The sequence below is a fragment of the Mus pahari genome, chromosome 22 (genome assembly GCF_900095145.1).
Source record: "Mus pahari chromosome 22, PAHARI_EIJ_v1.1, whole genome shotgun sequence".
Classification (NCBI taxonomy): Eukaryota; Metazoa; Chordata; class Mammalia; order Rodentia; family Muridae; genus Mus; species Mus pahari.
The window spans coordinates 24,185,570-24,207,023 of NC_034611.1; the positions used below are offsets into that span (position 1 = coordinate 24,185,570).

The 21,454-nt window shown below is 42.2% G+C and overlaps 1 pseudogene; it reads right to left on the minus strand.

Annotated features, from left to right (window-relative positions):
• Window positions 1-18,889: 18,889 nt before the first annotated feature.
• Window positions 18,890-20,528, minus strand: LOC110338589 (annotated as a pseudogene).
• Window positions 20,529-21,454: the final 926 nt, after the last annotated feature.

The window sequence follows — 21,454 nt, forward strand, 5'->3', positions numbered from 1 at the left end:
AGAGAGAGAGACAGAGACAGAGAGAGACAGAGAGAGACAGAGAGACAGAGAGAGAGAGACAGAGAGAGACAGAGAGACAGAGAGAGAGAGAGACAGAGAGAGAGAGACAGAGAGAGAGACAGAGAGACAGAGAGAGACAGAGAGAGACAGAGAGGCAGAAAGTATAATGGAGAGCGTATCTAATGACATGTGAGTCTCTGGGTTCAATCTCCAGTAAGGAAAAAAAAAAAGATATATAACAATTTTCAATTATTCCATTTTTTTATTATCTTGTTTTCCATCATTTATTGTTAATAATTGTCTCATTTGTTCATGAGTATTTGTTTTCTATTCTGATCAATCTGAAAACTATATTGAAAATATCCACTTCATTTTGTAAAGGGCCCTGAAAGAAATGCACTTGTCATAAAAATGATAGAATCGGGCCAAAGCTCATTCTTTCTAGAGTGCTCATGATAATAGCCTCCAGTTAAGGTTAAAGTGGGAGCTCTCTGGGGTCTTCCCCAAAAGCAAGAAAATGATTGCAACATCTCTTACTTTTTTTTCCAGTTCCAATTTGTGTGAGCTTTTTAGCTTCTTTCAGTACCTCACCTAACTATTATGCAATCAAGATCAAAAGCAATTTCTTGAAAGAAAATGAAGTAAACCTGCGGTGCAAGTAGTTATTTCATAAAATCATGTCTGAAAGGCAGTTCTTGTAAAAGAAAACTGGCCAAGATAACAGATTCAAAATGACATGAGATCATGGAGGACTTGTTGTGAAATTAACACTAGTTTTAAAAAGTTACAGACATAATTAAACGTTCTCGCATGTTATACTGTATTTTTCTGTATTTCCCCAAAGCAAATCTATTTCCATTACCTTTCATAACATCCTCTTCATATTTTGTATATTTTCTACTCAGTGTTTCACCATTTCTCCAGGGAAGTAGGTCATGGCAACACCAAGGATGAATAATAACCTGTATTCTCTGGGGGCTGTAAGGTTGTTGAAGTCTTTCTGTGCTTTGAGAACACAGGGTGACTGCCCCAACCTCCATGTGTCTTTTGGCTCATCTCTTCTGGTCCCATTACGTTTCCTGTTCTTCTTTGCTTCCTTTGAAGTCTTTAATGCATTATTACAACTAATAATGTAGATCTTCAGTCATTTCCCTCTCTGGTTGTCTTAGGGTGTCATTTACTTTGATCAAACACCACAACCAGAGTGGCTTGAGGAAGAAAGGGTTTATTTCATCTTATATTTCTCAGATCACAGTCAATCACTAAGGGAAATCATGGCAGAAACTCAAGGCAGGAACCTGAAGACAGGCCATGTAGGAGTATTGATTAGTGACTTGTTTCTCATAGTTTGTACAACCTGCGTTTAATAGAACCCAAGATAGCCAGCCTACTGATGGCATTGTCCACAGTTATTTGAACTCTCCCACCTCAATCATTAACCAGAACATCACCCTACTTATAACTGGCCAATTTGATGCAAGTTTTTCTCAGTTGAGATTCCCTCTTCCCAGATATGTCTACGATTGTGTCAAGTTGACAAAATCCAACCAAAACATTGGTTACCAAGGGCTGGCAAAGCCTAAGCTGGCCTTAGACACAGGTAACGTAGCTGATGATAGGTGAAGTATAGAACTGAGTGTTCCATTGGATATGCTGCATTTAAGATAGCGGGGATTGTGCTCATAGCTGCACACCCAATGACAAAAGGCAGTATAGCCTGGTACTTTGAATGTCACTCAGTGACTTTATAATGGTTAATCCACTCTCTGAGTCTATATCTGTTTTTCAAAGATTTTATATTTTACATAAAGATCTTGTAAAAGTCAAATGAATTAAACTCTAATGTACTGTGTTGTACATAGTTGGTATTCATAACATATCCCCATTATTTTTGGAGAGAACAGATAGGAAGGGAATATCAAATGGACTGATATTCGTTAAGATATTAGGGATGGAACAAGAGTCCCTCAAGAACAATTATTATGTCTGAAATCCAAAGATGGTGAAACCCATGACTCTTCAGTTCTCCATTTTTCTTAGCTTTGTTCAATTGATCCAAGTGTCAATGGGAAGGATCAAAAGTTCTTCTTTGGGGAGAGGATGTGCCTAGCCTTGCAGATACTTGAAGTGCTGGTGTGTGTGTGTGTGTGTGTGTGTGTGTGTGTGTGTGTGTAGCCAGGGGATTCACCTGCTCAGAGGAGAAGAGGGTATGGGGGAAGGGTTGTGTGCGTGGAGTGACTGGGAGGGGAACAGTGAACAGGATGTAAAGTGAATAAGTAAAATAAAACTAAAATAAAATTTACAAATTTTCACTTTATATAATAATGTATAGAACATTTCTGAACAAGCAATTCCCAGTGTCCAGGAAGTGAGAAAACCTCTACTAGTAGATAAAGTGACACACACAGAAATGGATGTTGTCACCCAATGATGTTTGCATGTCAATAATCTCTAACCTGAAGATGGAGAAGTTGGAGCTCCCAGAGTTAAACTCCATGTATACAGAAAAAAAAGAGACATGCTTAGAGAGTTCTCTCCTTGGGGAAGAGTAGAGAAGAGGTCTCAGAGAATGTACTAGCATTTCTTGCAATGGGTACAAATGTAGCCCCAGACAGTAACATTTTCATTCTGCAATGCTCTGTGTGTTGATACTCCAGGAAAAGTTCTCAGAAAGTTGAGAAAATGACAACAAGCATGCGCCTGTGTTCTCACGCCCAGTAAACCCATAGGCTTGAGGATCCAACAACAAACGAGTAGGAAAAAAATAATTGCACCCTAACAAGTGAATAAGTAGAACTCATTTTCCATGTGTTTATGCTCTTGGGGCTTTACATCATAGTTCCTGGGGTTCCCACTGACTTTGCCTCATGTTGGGACTGTGGGAATTTCCACACCTGCCATTGGTCTCAGTGATTCTGCCTCCCTGAAACCTGCTCCCATTGGAAACATAGGGGAGCTAGAGGCCTAGAAAGTAACATTCACTTGAAGAGGGACACAGCTGGAAGATTAATGTGCAGGTGTCCACAGTTTAGAGGAAGAATTTTGGGATAAATTTGGAATGATTCTTCAGAGAATTGTCAGCAAGAAGGAACATCATTGCCACAGAGGCAACCGTTTCTGCTTTGTTGCCTCCTTGTGTCCACACTCTGCTCCCTCACTACTGCACGGTGGAATCACTTAACTTCTTCCAGGCCTCATTGTAGGCTCTGATTTAGGGGAACTCAGTCCAAGACCTTTAAAAGAGATCTGAATTCTGGGTAAGGGCAGCCATATGTGAAGGGTATAAACGAATCTGTGTCAGTCTGCATGTGCAGCCCTGAGGAGCTGGAAGGGGCGAGCGAATGAGGGATGAAAAGAACCTCATAGGTCTGGAGAGCAGATCAGGAGGACAGCTGTAGGACAAGGGCACTGGGGAGGGAAGCAGGATGCGAAACTCACTGAGATCTTGTGAGAAAGCGCTGACTGCATCATCCTGTTGCCATTCTGCTAGAGGATGTGATCAAAAATTTGGGGAGATAAGCACTTCAGATTTATTTTATTTTTATTTTTGCTAAATAGCCTCATGATTTCTAACTCAGAATTTGTAATGACTGCAGATGGGTGTTTCAGTATATTAAAGCCAAAATCTCTGCTTCTTTTTTTTTTTAAGTTTATTTGTGGCCAGATATTTTTTTATTGATTAAACTATTTATTTACTTTACATTCTTATTGCAGCTTCCCCTCTGTCCTCTCCTCCCAGTTCTTCTATCTTTCCTCCTTTCCTACCCATCCCCTCCATCTCCCTTTCTCTGCAGAAAGGGGAGGTCTTTCTTGGATATCAACCAGCCTTGATATATCAAGTTGCAGTATGATAAAACACATCTTCATCTATTGAGGCTAGACAAGGCAGTCTAGTGAGGGGAAACGGATCCTAAGACTGGCCATGTAGTCTGAGATAGCCCCTGCTTCTACTTTAGGGGTTCTATATGCAGACATAGCTGTACAACTCTTACATATGTACAAAGGAAAACACCATGCTGAGTGAGGTAACCCAGACCCAGAACGACAAACATGGTATGTACTCACTTATAAATGGATATTAGTCATAAAGTACAGGATAACCATACTACAAACTGAAAACTCAAAGAAGCTAAGCAAAAAGACGTGCCTAAGGGTGGGAATGTGTCTTGAATCTCACTGAGAAAGGGAAATATATTAGAAATGAGAGATGGATGGAGGAAGGTGACTGGGTGAAAGAAGGAACAGGGATGAGAACAGGAAGGATGAACTGTGGGAGGATAGAGGGAGAGAGTACTGGGGCAACTGGATTATTTATGGTGGGCATCTCTGGGATGAGCTAGAAACCTAGGATAATGAAAACTCCAAGGGTTCTGTGAGGGTGATTCTCGATAAGACACCTAGCAAGAAGCTAACAGGTCATCTCTTGTAACCAGGCAAGACTTGCAATGGAGAGATTGAGATACTAACCCAGTTACAAAACCTTAGCCTCACAGTTTGTCTGGCCTACAAGATGTTCAGGGGTTAAGATACAGGAGAAGTTGAAAGAATAGCCAACCAATGTCTGTCCCAGCATGAGACCCATGCCATGAGAGGGATTCCCACCTCTGACACTATTAATGTTATTGTGCTGTACTTACAGACAGGAGCCTAGCATAACTGTAATCAGAGTGACTGATGAAAACTGATCCAGAGATCCACTGCTAAACATTAAGTAGAGCTTGTGGAAGAGAGGAAAGGATTGAAGGAGGCAGAGGAGTCAAGGACACTACAAGAAAACCTACAGAATCAATTAATCTGGACTCATAGAGGCTCATAGGGACTGAACTGCCAACCAGAGAGAATGCCAGAGGACCTTTGCTGAATTCCCTAACGAATTTGCAGTGAAGTGGTATCTTAGTTACTGTTGTGCTATGAAGAGACACCATCATCAAAGCAACTGTTATGAAAGAAAACATTTCACTGGAGGTTTGCTTATAGTTTTAGACATTTAATCTAGAATCATCATGATGGAGAGCAGGCAGATGCAGCACTGAAGAGATACCTGAGAGCATTATATCCTAATGTGCAGGCAAGAGAGAGAGAGAGAGAGAGAGAGAGAGAGAGAGAGAGAGAGAGAGAGAGAGAGAGAGGTTGAGAGACTGAGTCTGGGACTGGTGTGGGCTTTTGAAGCATTAAAGTTCACCTCCAGTGACACACCTCTTCCAACAAGGCCACACCTACTCTGCCAAGGCCACACCTCCTAATCCTTACAAAACAATTCTACTAACTTCAGAAGAACTATTCATATATGTGAGCTTATGGGGGCCATTCAAACTTCCTTCTCAGAGCTGGGTTTGAATCTTATGCCTCAGTTCTACCAGCTATAGTTGTACAGATGGCCTCAAACAGGCTGTGCAAATTCTCTCTACTCTTCCTCATCATCTAAATGAAGTAGTGATTAGATGTACTGGAGGAATGGAAATAACAGAATGTAAGTCGATATCATAGAGGAGATTTATAGAATAATCCCACAGGACAGGGCCCATGGAATCCAACACAATGGTTCTGTACATACATTGTGGAGTGCCAGTGGACTGTTTCCCATTTAAGAAGCAGGGTGCTCATCAGGCCCAAACCTATGCTAAAAGCCCAGAAACTCCCTGAATAATCCACAGAGAAAAGATCAAAGGTACTGCAAGCTAATGTCAGCGTGGATAGACAGGAATATTCAGAAAGAAGGACTTGCCTGTTGCTCCATGCTAACTTCCTCTTTCTGTGAGCTGCCAGTTCCTTAGAAGGTACTGCCCAGATTTAAGGTGGGTCTTTTCCATGACAGCATTTCTTGTGTCATTCCACTCTAGAAAAGACTCTGCAAATGGTCAGATGCATTTCGTCATCCTCGACATCTCAGTGCAGTCAAATTAGCAACCAAGACCAAAAAATATCACATCCTATGCTAGGGCATTCATAGTGATTATCAAAGTAAATATGTGCACTCAACTTATTATTCAACCCTTAGTAATAACTCAAGAGATCATAATTTTAAGCAACAAGAACATTTTTAATTTAAAAACTCTTTTGCTCTAGTGAAACAGATCTATAAATCTAAGGGTTCTCATAAAGTTACGGGGTTCTGAACACATACAAATGAATCTTTGGAATTATCAAAGGATGGGAGAAACTGGGTATTTCATTTAGCAGTCTAACTTACTGGTTTTTTGAATTTAGACTTTGGCTCTAATATGCAGCCTTGAGACAGCTGTTCAGCTTTCTGATGGGGAACAAACACTGAAAGTTGGCAAAGTTATGAGTCAAGTACTGTCAGTGTTTGGGTTTGGTAGAAGCCTCCCTGGGACTGTATAGTCTGGTCCGACTGTGCTCACTTCCATGTTGTCTTGTTCTCAGATGTTCCTCCTAAACAACGAGCTTCTATCTGCATCTGAACAAACAACAAAGGCTGTACCCTCCCCTGTCTTTAATCAAGGCTTTTAATTCTAATTTTCCAACTTGCTAATGTACTCTCTGGTTTTGATTATTTGTGTACCAAGCATTTGCTATTTTTATGACGAGGACACATTCAGTGAGTTTAACAGAGCTCCTTAAGACAGAAATTATACAAATGAGAAAGAGAAGTAAAATGCAAGAAATAGAATTGAAAAAGTAGGCAGTTCTGCTGTGTTATGAACTTCTTGTCTTAAGAAGCCATCATTCATTTGTCACATAGCTGAAGCATCATGTAAGCAAGCATGGTGATGGAGGAAGTGATTGTTGGAAAGACTCTTATTTTAATGAGTCATATATAAAGAAATCTTGCAACAGACATTATTAGAATAATGTTCACCAACTGGTGCCCTTTCCCCCAAAAAATCATAGCAATAAACATGTGCAGTTTTTAAATAAGATAAAGCAATAAAAATGAACACTCAAATATTAGTTATTCATCTTATACTTCCATATGGTACTCACAGTTTGTCTCCATTGTGTACATTCTAAAGCATTTGATTTTAAATCATACAAAGACTGTATCCTTAACTCTTAGGTTTGCTTAGGGATATTTACCTATCCTGACATAAAGTTAGTAAGGCAAACATAGCATGGGTATGTTCAAAATATTGAAATATTAGGTTCAGGTCCAGCTTGTTAAATTTTGTTTTTATTAAGAAGAATAAGAATTCCAATACAGTTAATAGTTGCTATTTAACAGCTTATTAATGAAGCATTGTTTCTTGCAGAGTCAAAGCATTTATTGAGCTAATCAGCTATTGAAACTGTATCATGAAATGCTGAACCCCCAACCCAATCAGGTGTTTGCCTTACTTCTATTTTCACCCTTACTTTCTTGTGTCCAGATATAGTACATGTCTACTATGCAGTCAGCAATTAGAAGTAGTCTTGGCTTTCATTCTCTAAACATGGCTTTTACACAATGGCATTAGAAGCAGTCAGTGTGTGCCTGTACTTACTGAGTGCTATACTAAACTAAGCTCTCAAATGTGTAATACTATGCAAGTTAATTAGGCAGATACATACCATCCTTTGCATCTGTATTATCTCCTTCACCTTCTGGAGCTTGCTTCTTTTTTTGACTAGCAAAATTATGGAATTGTTTTTCTTGGCTTTTAATGACTTCCTTATCTAATGCACAATTGCCGTAACACAAAATCTGCTTCCTATGGCATAGATTCTATCCTAATGTCCGTGCAGTGTCTTTACAGAATGACCACTAAGTCAATGTTCATTGAACTGAAATGAGAGCCATCTCTGCCCAAGCCCAGGGAGTAATTAGTGTCTGTTGCTCAGCAGCCCATTGTAGCATATGTCCCAGTTGTAAATGAGATGGAAGAGGTTAGGGCTATTCTCTAGAGCTGCCTAAATTGAAATGGTATACACACACACACACACATGCACACACAGACACACACACACACATCACACACGCACACATCACACACACACATGCACACACAGACACACACACACACATCACACACGCACACATCACACACACACATGCACACACAGACACACACACACACATCACACACGCACACAAGACATGCACACACAGCAAACAGTAAACTGGTAGACAATATCTTTCTGGATAATGTTTTTGGTTTTCTTAGTGTTACTGATAATTCCTGAATACTCCATTCTCCTTTATTCCTCCTTTTTTTTTTTTCTGATCCTGCTTAGTATCTGCCAAATCTACCATTAATTTTTCTTTCTCATGGACAGCCACACTGGCCTACACTCATATTACTTCATGTTTGGAGCACTGAAATACCTTTTACACATAATGTTAATCTGTGTTCAGAACCAATCTTAATACACAGCAACACTTGGCGAAAACAAGGAGACACATTCCAGTTTGATGCTCTCATGTTTGACTATGCACCATCACCTGTAGATGAATCGTTGTCAGGTGACAACTCTTTCTTGTTTACACTGGAGGCCTGCTTTTCTCTGGGCCAACAGTTGTGGATAACTTCATATTCTTATCTTTAAACTTTTCACCAAATAAGCTAGTTGATGATTGTTTGCCCGAACTGACTATTCACTGTTGATAAGCGCCATTTCTTTGGTCCACTATCCTTTAATTACAAAGGAATTTAAAACCAAGTATTTTCCTTTCTGGAGACAAGTTACATGAGTGCCACAAAAGATTTTAGAGAGCTACAGAGTTGAAGAAGCAGGAAACCATACAGATCCCTTGGCACTAAATTACATAATCACTAGGGAAACTAATTAAATGTTATTATGAAGCATCTATTTTCCCGCTAATGAATGAAGCCTTAAATTTATTTTTCTAATTGTTCCCCTCTCCCAAACAACATGGTATCATTTGCCATTAGTAACCGGACCTATGTGTGGCATTCTTTGACTACAGAGAAATGAATCAATGTTCTGTTGGCAGCATTTTAATTGGAGTATCATAATATTTCATTTTCCCAATATTAAGAGGAAGGTAGCCACAGACTCTATTTTGCATTAGCTGATGTATAATATGTCCTCGAGCATTATTAATTGATGAAATGGAACTATTGGTGCCTATATAACTTCAAGAGTTGATAGACAATTGACTTTAGCACAAATTCCCAGTATACCTGTCATTTACAGTCTTTGCAAGTGGACATCGATTACATGCTTAAAATATAATACTAAGATGACATACAGAATAAAGTACAGTTATACAGTCAAGTGAAATTAAAGAACACAATCCACCCTATAAGATACAGAAATCATAAAAATTACAAATGAAATATTCTTTATCAAAATACCCAGCATAAAAATAACAGATGCCATTAGGGCTTTAATCCAGCAAAATTGAATAAAAGAACATATTACTCAGAAAATAATTAAATTTCAAAAACTTTACAAACACTATAAAAGGAATAAACACATAATTTCCTGAAAGAAATTGCTACTCTAAATTCTGAAATTATACTAACAGGGTATATTTCCAGTTGTTCACTGAGTGTTTATAACACAATGAATGCTGAGAAGCTGGTATTTACATATAAAAAGACTTGCGAAGGCAATCCATTTAAATGGTCAAGAAAATCAGACTTAGTTCTTTTACCGACTCTATTATTATATGATATATCAAGGACTGTTGTGTTTATATGCTTGATTATAGGCATTTTTCATTTTGCTAAAGTGGCTTTAGGGAAAATATATAAGAAAATATAACTGAAAATGAGTTTAATTGAGATTACTGTTGAAGTGATCCATAGCTTTCAAAAGATTCCCAACAGTTAATAGTTGATGATTTGAAGTTTGCCCCTTCTTCTCTCGTCAAAGCTCAATGAGACAGCTTAGACTGAACTTGCCTTCCCTTTGGCAATATGATGCAGCACCTGGTCTAACTTCCATATATTAGAAGCTGACTTCGGCAACTGGACATCAAAATACATACATCCAAGAGTTTGAGAGTCACTTTGAGAAACTGGGGGGCAGCAAGGTCATATCCTATTACCTTTCGGGTGAATTTCTAAAGGCTTACCTAGCAATACTATCATCTGCCATTGAGTGATGTGTTTATTCTGTTGTAGTATCCAAGCCAGGGCTTCTCAAGAGCTGCTCATTTTAAAGGTACCTTTCCAACTTCAGTTATGCTATCTTTTCTGCAGAGGCTTGTTTTTATTCTATTTGAGCAACTAAATTTCAACAATCTAGGGATTCTTTACTTGGCTAATATGTCTCATCTACTGGGTATATTCCCAGAGAGGGTTGTTCATGTTATTCTTTTCTTCTTTAAAAACTGTGAGTCTAATTTTGGAAACAGAGGCAAGAGAGCGATTTCAAGGCCAGCCTGAGTTATATAGCAAGACCTTTCTTAAAAACAAATGAACAAACAAAATAGCTAACATCCAAATTGAGAATGTAATAACATCTTCATTATATGTTAAGAAGCCAGCTGGGCGTGGTGGCGCACGCCTTTAATCCCAGCACTCGGGAGGTAGAGGCAGGCGGATTTCTGAGTTCGAGGCCAGCCTGGTCTACAAAGTGAGTTCCAGGACAGCCAGGGCTACACAGAGAAACCCTGTCTCGAAAAACCAAAAAAAAAAAAAAAAAAAAGAAGCCATGTGTTTTTTGATATAGTATAATCTTCTTATTTCCATCTTGGAACCTCCGTTTAGAGTGGCCAATAACATTCTTATTCTCAAAAGAGATCATGTTTAGAAATCAATGTCAATGTGAGTTATGTAAAACACCTTTTCCTTTGCCTTATATGAGTTGATCTATCATATTGCTTTAACAACTAGAACCTCACAAAAGTGAGACTAAATTTCGAGACATTGGTATCTTTCTCCCTCCCCCAACCCCATAGCTCTCAGGACACTAAAATAGTTAGCTGCCATAATGCATGGAGTCTGTACGGGCTAATTTTGTATCAACTTGACACAGGCTGGAGTTGTCACAGAGAAAGGAGCTTCATTTGGGGAAATGCCTCCACGAGATCCAGCTGTAAGGCATTTTCTCAATTAGTGATCAAGGGGGGAGATCCCCCTTGTGGGTGGTGCCATCTCTGGGCTGGTAGTCTTGGGTTCTATAAGAGAGCAGGCTGAGCAAGCCAGGGGATGCAAGCCAGTAAAAAACATCCCTCCATGGATTCTGCATCAGCTCCTGCCTCCTGACCTGCTTGAGTTCCAGTCCTGACTTCCTTGGTGATGAACAGTAATGTGGAAGTGTAAGCCGAATAAACCCTTTCCTCCTCAACCTGCTTCTTGGTCATGATGTTTTGTGCAGGAATAGAAACCCTGACTAAGGAAGAGACCATGCAGGAAAGAGAAAAAGGAATCCTATCAACAACAGCCTTAGAAAGTCTAGATTCTGTGAGAAATCTGGCAAGGGAAGTCCAAATGGGCCCTGCCCAGGGACATTTAATATGACCACACACACGCCAATGCTCTTCCTATAGAATGTGGCAGGCCTTGACTGGAGACTCAGGCTCCTAGTTAAAAGACCCTGAGTGTTAATTTTTGTTTGTTTCATCTCCTTTCCCCCCTGCCCCGAAATCCCTGAATTTTGAGCAGATACTGAGTGGCACCCAAATCCTAGCATTTCTTTGCAAAGAGTTCCTCAGTGACATTACAAAGAAACAGGATCTGCTTAGATTATGCACGAAGAGCATTATGCCTGATGTAATTTTAAGGTAGGCTAAGATTTATCAAATAAATTCAGTCTGTGTGGATAAAAGAAAAAAATAAAAAGGGCAATGCTTGTGACCTCAGAGTAAGATAGGAGATCAGAAGCCTTAACTGTTAGTACAAGAAAGGGCAAGGAACAGACAGTAAATCCTATTTCTGTAAGAAAAAGACTCAAGGAAATAAAAAAGATGTCCAGATGGGATGACCCACCATCACCAAAGACACTGTCAAGTTTCTGACACACATACACATAATATCAGGCTGGAGTCAATATGGCTTCCTGGAAGTACTGTCATGGACACAGGCATAGAGTCAGTCTGAGCTCTAGAAATGCTAATAGAAACCAGCGAGTCTTGAAGGAGTAATGGTTGGAACAGAACTAGAGAGATCAAAACAGAAGCGAGGCTTCTCTGATGAACAGATTTTTCTCTAGCGAAGGCAGATCTCCTTCCTTCTCCTCGGATGGACAGGCTACTAGGGGTTTGGGGGAAGGGGGCTGTCCTATGAAACGTAGTGTAGTATGCTGAGAGCATCACAGCCGTGAGCAGGCCTTTCATGCTCTCACAGCCTCAGTTACAGAAAGCCCTGCTTATGGGCTAAACAACCCCAAATATCAAAGATGTACCTGTAATATGCAGGCAGGGACCCCAGGCCAGGCAAATCTGCCAGAGAGTGAACTTTGGTTAGAGAATCTTCATTTTAAAGGACACACTTCCTTAGCTGGTTTTTGAGTTGGAGAACAGCAGCCTCTTCTGGAGCTGTGGATATGAATACAACAGGCAAAAATAGGGAGGAAGACACGATGTCATTCCAGTGGCTAGGGTAGTACTGAGTGGGGCCATATTACCTTCTGCTTGACGTTATTGCGAATTTTGCTTTTGATGTTTTCATTTTTATTACATCTTCTTTTGTGCTGTCACTGTTTGGCTGCTATACTTTAACATACACATTTTAGGAAAAGGCTTTCATGCTTGTCCTTGCTTTCACTACACACTGCCTATAAGATTTTCTCTACAATGCTAATGTCTAACAGGTTCCCCCAAGATTGAAACATTTCCTCCTGCAGGGAAGCACTTTGAACAGTAAGGTAAACAACTCAAAGTAGTTTCAGGAAGTCCATGAAGCTGACCAGATTCATGAGTCTCCTCCCTGTCAAAATAAACGATAAAAGCTGAGAGTCTCCCTCACGTGGAAGGAAGCTGAACTGCAAAGATGGCTTTCAGAGGGGAAAGCTTACAAAGAAAAATTTGAGACAAGACTAGCTTCCTGGAATAAGTTCAGACCAGTCTCTTGGAAAGGACACTAACCAATCTGTTGAGCTGTGTGCAGGATGTCCAGTGTATTCCATATTTTCAGCATACACATTTTGGGTGTGGTTTAGTGATGGTAGTTTTGTTTGAGTCATTTCTGCTCATTTCTTACCCATTTCTGTAAGTAACCTCAATAACACCCATTGGTTCACCAAGTTGGACTTCGGTGGTATTCATAATTTGGCCTGTCACGGGTTCCCTATTTTGACCTAGTAGGTTCATATGCTGCATCTCCCCAGGGAAAGGTTTGTCACGTAACAAATGTTAACCAACAGCTTTGTTTGGTCCAGGTTACTGCAGGATCCCCAGGAGAACTCTAAGAACCACTGATCCAATGTAGTAAAACAAGAGAGTCTTTTATTTGTTCAAATCAGACTCTGATAGCAAACCTTCCCTTTGGTGCTTATTTATGCTTTCTCTAGCTTTTGCTAGTGACTCCCTAATAACTCCAAAATGGTTGACAAAAAAGCAACATTCAACATTCAAAGCAGCACATAATCCTCCCTGTTGTCGGAATGCTAAGTCTAACCGTCACCTGTTTTGCAGCATCACCTCCGCCAGAGAGTCTACACTGCGCTCCAGGTATGAGATAAATTTTTCAGGTGTTGGATGTCCTCATCTATGCGTGCTTTTAAACTGTTGTAATTCTTTTCCTGTAATATCAGTGTGGCTATCTCAGTGCCTGCTCCGGCTAGCCCTGCTCTTAGAATTACAGCTATTGTCAGGGAGATAGGTTGCCTCTTTTGCCTCATGAAGTGTCCTACAAGGCTTTTCAGCACTACTTCTACTGAATAATAGGTTATGTGTGGTACTAACTAGACTATACTATAGAACTCTTTGTGGTAGAGGAATTAAGGACCTTTCCCTGTATGAATGGGGTCAGACCCATTGAACGAACACACCATGCTTGCTTGGGGTAGGGATATAACCCATTTGGAATGAACAGTGGGTATTGTTTGATTGCTTAGTCAGGGTTTCTATTCCTGCACAAACATCATGACCAAGAAGCAAGTTGGGGAGGAAAGGGTTTATTCGGCTTACATTTCCATACTGCTGTTGATCACCAAAGGATGCAGAACTGGAACTCAAGCAGGTCAGAAAGCAGGAGCTGATGCAGAATCCACGGAGGGATGTTCTTTACTGGCTTGCTTCCCCTGGCTTGCTCAGCCTGCTTTCTTATAGAACCCAAGACTACCAGCCTAGATTTGGCACCACCCACAAGGGGATCTCCCCCCTTGATCACTAATTGAGAAAATGCCTTACAGCTGGATCTCATGGAGGCATTTCCCCAACTGAAGCTCCTTTCTCTGTGATAACTCCAGCTGTGTCAAGTTGACACAAAACTAGCCGGTACACATCTATAAAAAGGGGATATAGCATTATAACATAGCCAACAAGAGGTGGTTAGCTCTGGCTGGGAGCCATTCAGAATTTGGAAGTTTTAAACATCATCTACTGGGGGGGGGGTCTACTGGTTCTGTGCATTTTAGGAAAGTTTCTGGAGATGAAGATCCCTGGGGCAGGGGCCGGAGGGGGAGAGGAGACTGGGAGAACAGTAGCCTCCAGTTGGCATAGGTATTCTCCACGCAGGGCTTTCTCATACAGTTTAGGGTTTGTCAAAACCTGGTTTGGCCCTACAGCTACTGTCAGGGGGTTCACAATTGGTTTTATCAAGAGTCTAACTGTAAAAAGGAGTCCAGAACTAACTCCTCCAATGATGTGGGGCAGGAAGCCCCAAGATCTCCCAGCTTCCTATCCCTTTGCTTGTTTCCCTTTGTCTGTGAACCTTGGTAAAAAAAGAGTCCTTCCTCTGCCAGGTGACTGTGACAAGGTCTTCCCTTGACACCCTCCATGTCCTGATCCCTGTGACCAATTCACATTCTTAAGAAACAGTAAAATTGTTCTGAACCCCCACATGTAACAGTCTTTTTCTCCCTGGGACATATATAAAAAGTTCTGAATCAACATTGGGGGTATGAATATCATAAAGTCTTTCGAGTGTCAGGCCATATGTTATCAGAAAGCCAGCACGGATCAAAAGTCAAATCTGGGAACCAGGGGTTCCCAAGTGGCTGTTTTGTATGAGCCAGATGGGTGTGGTAACCAGTCTTAGGATTCTCAATCGTCCAAGTCAAGTCATAAGGCTGGTGTGGGTTTCTGGTCTCTGAATGAAGGCATGGGTTTGAAAGAATTAAATTTTAGATTCATGACATAGGTAGTTCATGTTCGTTAGTTAAAAAGATCCCAGGCCTAAGTAAAAGCAGAACAGACCCCGGCATGTCCAGAGGGGCCAGAACAAAGGGCTGTTAAGTTCCAGGAACTGGCTGGCCATATAGATAAGGGAGGAATGTAAGGACGACCGACTGTCTCAGCTGAATTATGGGGTAGGCACCTCCCTGTCTCTCCAGCATGGCCTGGCTGGGGTCAAACCTTAGCCAGATGCTTTGCTAACATAGATAAGCCCTCGACTCTAAGAATTACTGATTACCCCGACCTGCACGTACTATTTGCTAACCATTTGTGTGAAACTGCTCCAACTATGCCCTACTCCCATCTCTTTTTTTGTATATAAGCCCCTGCTCCGGAGCCTTGGGGTCAATCCCTCTGTCTCCTTTTGTGAAATACGTGTTGGGCCGGAGCTCTGATATTAAACTGCCTCGTGTGTTTGCAACAAGTCGCTCTGTTCATGATTCTTGGGTGCGCGATATCTCAGGGTTGGAGTGGGGAAGTCTCCACTTTCAGGTTGGGCATACGAGTACACACAGTTAACAATAACAACAAGCTTAAGACTGAGTTGATATTAGTTTGAAAGGATTGGTGCCCCTTTGAACTTTCTGTTCCAGTGGTGACTGTGAAGTCATGTGATCTTCCTCTGGGGAGAGGGGATTATCTGGTCTCATGTGAGTGCAGTGCACCCAGACGGCGATGTTGTCCACTTTAACAGCAGTTGGTGTGGTCAGCAAAACGAAGTAGGATCCTTTCCAATGGGACTCCAGCACATACCAGCGAAATCTCTTCATGTAGACCCAGTATCCAGGTCAAAACCTGTATGGTTCCGGAACCAGGCCTGCTTCATAGAGGGCATGAAGTTTAGGCCAAATCTGCTCATAAGCCTATTGGGATGCTCTGACCTTAGTTATTAATTCATCATCTTCTAATTCTGCAATAGCTTCTGACTGAAGGTTAGGCATGATAGAAGCAGTGATATCATACACAATTTTAAGGGGGGGGGGTCAATACCATTCAGTAAGGAGAGTTCCTCTCCTGATACCAGGCAAAGGAAAGGAGTGTCAACCAGTCCTGGCCAGTTTTCATGGCTAATTTGGTCAAGGTCTATTCATCTTTTCTACCTGGCCTGAACTTTGGGGTTGATATGTACAATGTAATTTCCAATTTGCCCCAATAAATCTTGCTACATCCTGACTTACATTGGACACAAATGCAGACCCATTGTCTGACCCTATCATATTAGGGAATCTATACCTGGGTAGGATATCTTTTAGCAACTTCTTAGCCAATGCCTTTGCAGTTTCAGTCTTTGTTGGAAATGCTTCTGTCCGCCTGGAGAAGGTATACACGAACACCAGTAAGTACTTGTAGCCATACTTTCCTGGTTTGATTTCTGTAAATCAACCTCCTAGTAGGCCCCAATCTCTTACTTCACAGAGGAGAGTCTGGATGTTTGGCAGTATTGTGGGTGTTGGTTAATTGGCAAGTTTTATAGCTTGACACTATATTATCGATAGTATTTTGTATGTCTCTGAAAGTCACTTTAGATTATCCGATTGCATCAGCCATCCATCTCACTCCCATGTGGGTGATTCTATGGATTTTCCTGAGGATAGATCTTGCTAGGGAGGTGGGTAATATTAGCTTACCTTCAGCCATCTGCCACCAGCTCTCTAATCACTGGCTTATGGGCTGATTCTTGGCCCATTTGATCTCTTGTCCCGTATAGTCTGGGCATTCTGGCAGTTTGGGCTTGGGCAGTTCTGGTAAGGTCGCAGTTAACACGGAGGCAGGTGTTTCCTCCAGGGCCAACTCTTTGTCAGCTTTGTCAGCTAAGTTCTTACCTCTAGCCACTGCCATTATTCCTTTCTGATGGCCTGGACAGTGTAGGGCAACCAGAGGGCATCAAGTCATTGTACAATTTCATCTTTGTTTTTAATAGTTTTTCCTTCTGCAGTTAAGAACCCTCTCTCCTAGTATGTGGCTCCATGTATGTGAGCAGTTGAAAATGCATACCGGCTATCCATATAGATGTTGATGGCCAGCCCTTTTCCCATGATAAGGGCCTGGGATGGCGCTACCAGTTCAGCCCTTTGAGCTGAGGTACCTGCGGGGGAGAGACTGGGCCCAAATTACCTCTGCTTTCATAGTTACTGCTGCTCCTGCTTTCCACTGCCCCTCCCGAATGAAACTGCTTCCATCTGTAAACCAAGTCTGCTCTGCTCCTGGCAGAGGTGAGTCCCTTAGCTCAGGTCGAGTACTGTGTACCTGGGCCAGGATTTCTCTGCATTGGTGGAGTGGGTGGTTCCGATCAGGGTCAGGGAGAAGGGTCACAGGATTTAAGGAAGCAGATGGCTGGAAAGTAACTCAGCCAGGGTTGATTAGTAAGGTCTGATAATGAGTCATGCAGGCATTACTGAGCTACTTATCGGGTGGTTGTTTGAGTATTCCTTCAATGGCATGGGGTTTAGTCATGGTTAAATTTTGTCCCAAAGTCAATTTATTCGCAGCCTTAGCCAGTAATGTTGTAGTTTCAATGATATGCAAACGAGGTGGTGATTGTGCTGCCACTGGGGATAATTTCTTTGATAAATAAGCCACAGGCCACTTCACAGTCTCAAAGTTTGAATCAGGACCCTGTTGGCCATTTCTTTTTGTTCGATGTGCAAGTGAAATGGTTTAGTGATATCTGGTAGCACCAAAGCAGGACCTGACAGCAGGGCCGCCTTTACTCTCTCAAAAGCTCTTTGATGATCTTGAGTCCAAACCAAGTCTTTGACTTCTCTGGTGGGTGTCAGGTTTGGCTATTTCAGTGAAACCTGGAATCACGAAGTCTCACCTGTCCTGATCTCTAGGCTCTAGGTGGTGGATATGCCGAGAACATTCACTTGACAGAGAAAGCCACCACTGGCCCTCTTTTAGAATATAGCCGAGATAGGTGACCCCAATCTCATAGAGCTGTGTTTCAGTAAATCTCCAACCCAAATATGCCTCGGCAATGAAAACACAACTCAATTAATAGGAATTCATGCTGTGTGCCTAGATTGGGCAGATCTACCACTATACTACCATCTTCTCCATCTATGAGACCCCTTAGAACTTGCACTTTCTCCAGGCCATGTGCTTCTGCTCTGCTTCTCTTCCTTTTCCTTGTCCTCTGCATCTTCTCCCTCTTCCATTTTCTCCTTCTTCTCTTCTTCCACCTTCTTCTCAACCTTCCCTTTTATCTGCCCAATCATCAGCTCTCCTTTATTTTACAAATTAAGGTGGAAGCAGGTTTACAGGAAATCACCTGAGTGCTGACTCATTCCTTGTTCGCAGTCACTCACAGGAGAATGGAATTCATGTCAAATATAATTAGCCCCAGGGCTATCCACAACAGAGCTGTACCTTTTTGGTAGATGCCCGATAATCCATCTCCTCTAGAATCTATAGGAGATTCTGGATTCCGTTCTTGCACCTCTCTTTGGTTTCCACTGCAATTAACCACTGAGCTATCTCTCTAATCCCAAATATAGATTGCATTATTTATTTATTTACTTACTTATCTATTTATTTACTATCTATCTATCTATCTATCTATCTATCTATCTATCTATCTACTCTGCATATACATTCACATACCAGAAGAGGGCATCAGATCCCGTTACAGATTGTTGTGAGCTATCATGTGGTTGCTGGTAATTGAACTCAGGACCTCTGAAAGATGGTTAAGTGTGCTTAACCATCCGCTGCAATTAAAAGGTCATCTACGTACTGTACAAGGGTTATATCCGGGTTGTTGACTCTGTACTCACCCAGGTCCTCATGCAAAGCTTCATCAAAAATAGTGGGTGAGTTCTTGTAGCCTTGAGGCAGATGGGTCCAGGTGAGTTGTCCATTAATGCCTCTTTCAAGACCATGCTACTTAAAGGCAAAGTATTTCTGGCTTTTGGGAGCCAAGGGTAAGCTGAAGAAAGCATCCTTTAGGTCCAGAACAGAATACAATTTCCAATCTGGAAGTAGAGAGCTCAGTAGGGCATAAGGGTTAGATACCGTGGGGTGTATGTCCATCACCCTGCCATTAACTTCCCATAGGTCCTGGATGGGGCAATAGTCATTGGACTTTGGCTTCTTCACAGGCAATAATGGGGTGTTCCAGGCTGACTGACATGGCCTAAGGATTCCCGAGGCCAACAGTTTCCAGATATGGGGAATGATCCCCTTCCATGCCTCTTGGGACATAGGATATTTGTGGACCCATACTGGGTCTGCTCACAGCTTAGGCTCCAAAAATACAGGGAGTCGATGTTTTGCCAACCCCAGGTCTCCAGTTTCTGCCCACACCTGGAGGAACACTGCCAGCCAGGCATCCAGTTCTTGTTCAGGGACAGCTGGTGACTCATGCAGTCTATACTCAGTCTCAGAGGCCAGGTCAAGTGTCAGCACCTGGATTGGATTACAGTTCCGGTTTGTTAACCAGATTTCCCCAGTGTCAAAATGAATCTGGGCTCTCAATTTGGCTAGTCGAGCTCTCCCCAGTAAGGAGTATGGGCATTTAGGAATAACTATAAAGGAATGAGATACTCATCCCATTCCCAAGTCCACTGTTCTTTTGATAGTCCATGAATATTGTTTGATACCTGTGGCTCCTTGGACCCAGAATTTCTTAGAAAATGGCTCTGCAGCCTTTAGCACTGAATGTTGGGCTCCAATATCCACCAGGAAATCTAGAGTCTCCCACCCCCCACTGCCCACACACACACACTACCCTGGGCCTGGGGAGAGGGTCTGAGCCCTGACTCCCTCAGTCTTCTTCCTCAGTGACCACAGTCTTATTTGGGGGCTTTTTCTTCGCTGGCCCAGTGTCCTTCATTCTTACAATAGGCGCGTTGGTTCTTCCCTAAGGCTGGTTGGCAGCCTTCTCCTGACTCTGGTCAGTGGCCTTCTCTAGGCTCTTTCCCCTCTGTGATGATCCAGAGCTGGTTCACCCTCTCCCTCTGGTTCAGGTTGCCATTGGCTAGCAGGACTTTGGTTAGATCTTTGTTTAATATCTTCCCTGTCTTAATCTTCTTTTTATCTTTAGGTTCTCTGTTATGGTACAATTTTTCCACAACCTCCACGAAATCTCTCGATGACTTCTCCCCAATCTTTCTAGTTTCTGGAACTTCCTTTTAATGTCTGGTGCTGACTGATTTATAAGTGCCAGCACCACTGTGTTAGAATTTTCTGTTTCCTCGGGGTCTAAGTGTGTATAACAGTGGAAAGTGTCCATAATCCGCTCGAGGAACTCTGCTGGTATTTCATAATCTTTCTGCCTGACATCATAAACCTTAGCTAGAATCATGGGCTGCTTGGCAGCTGCCCTGAGACCCGTCATTATAGACTGGTGATAGACCTGGAGAGATGCTCCTTACCTGTACCCATATTATAATCCCAAGCTGGTCTCCTGAGAGGAAAACCCCTCATCAATATTGGCTTGATTCTGAGTTGGAGTGTCATTGCCCCATGGAATGTTCTTCCAAGCCTCTAGGATGATGTGTTCCTTTTCCTCTGTTGTGAAGAGAATGGGCAACAATGGCTGACAATCATCCTAAGAGGGCTGATGGGTAAAAAGGACGGTGTCTTAGAGACCAATGAGCTCCTTAGGGTTATCAGAGAACTTAACACGCTCTCTTCTCCAATTGTAAAGATCAGCAATAGCAGAAGGCCAATACTGATGGCGCTGGTATCCCTGTGTATCGACTCACCCCGTTGTTCTCAGGGGTAAGATAGTGGAATCTGCCTTTGGTTCTATAGCCTGGGGTGGTGCCACAGCATATCTGTTCCTAGTTCCTTGAGCTGGACCTCCCTCCACTCCTGAGGTAGACACTATTGGAACATGGGGAACAACCTCTGGGGGATACATGTGTGGGAACAGAGCTAGTGCAGGGATGACTGGCTCTTCTGGGGGAATTCCCTGGGGTGGAAACGCATGTGCAAGTCATGCAGGCAAAGGTGTGGGTGGGAACACATGCCAGGTCCCCCCCCCCCCAGGCAGAGACGCAGGTGGGATCCCAGCTGAGGCAAGTGTTGTTGCCTCAGTGCTGGTGTATGAGTGCAAGGCGGTGGCAAAATGACTTCTTCTGGTGTACTGTCCTGTAAATGGAGTAGAGGGACTTCGAAGACTTGGAGACTTCCCGCTTTTGTTCTTCTTCCATAAGGGCGGGCATTGTTCCTAAAGATGAAGATGCTAGTTAGGGGTAATAGGAAAGATTTCACCCAAGGTGGTGGGTTGGCAACCAAATCTTTCCAGACCCCAATGTA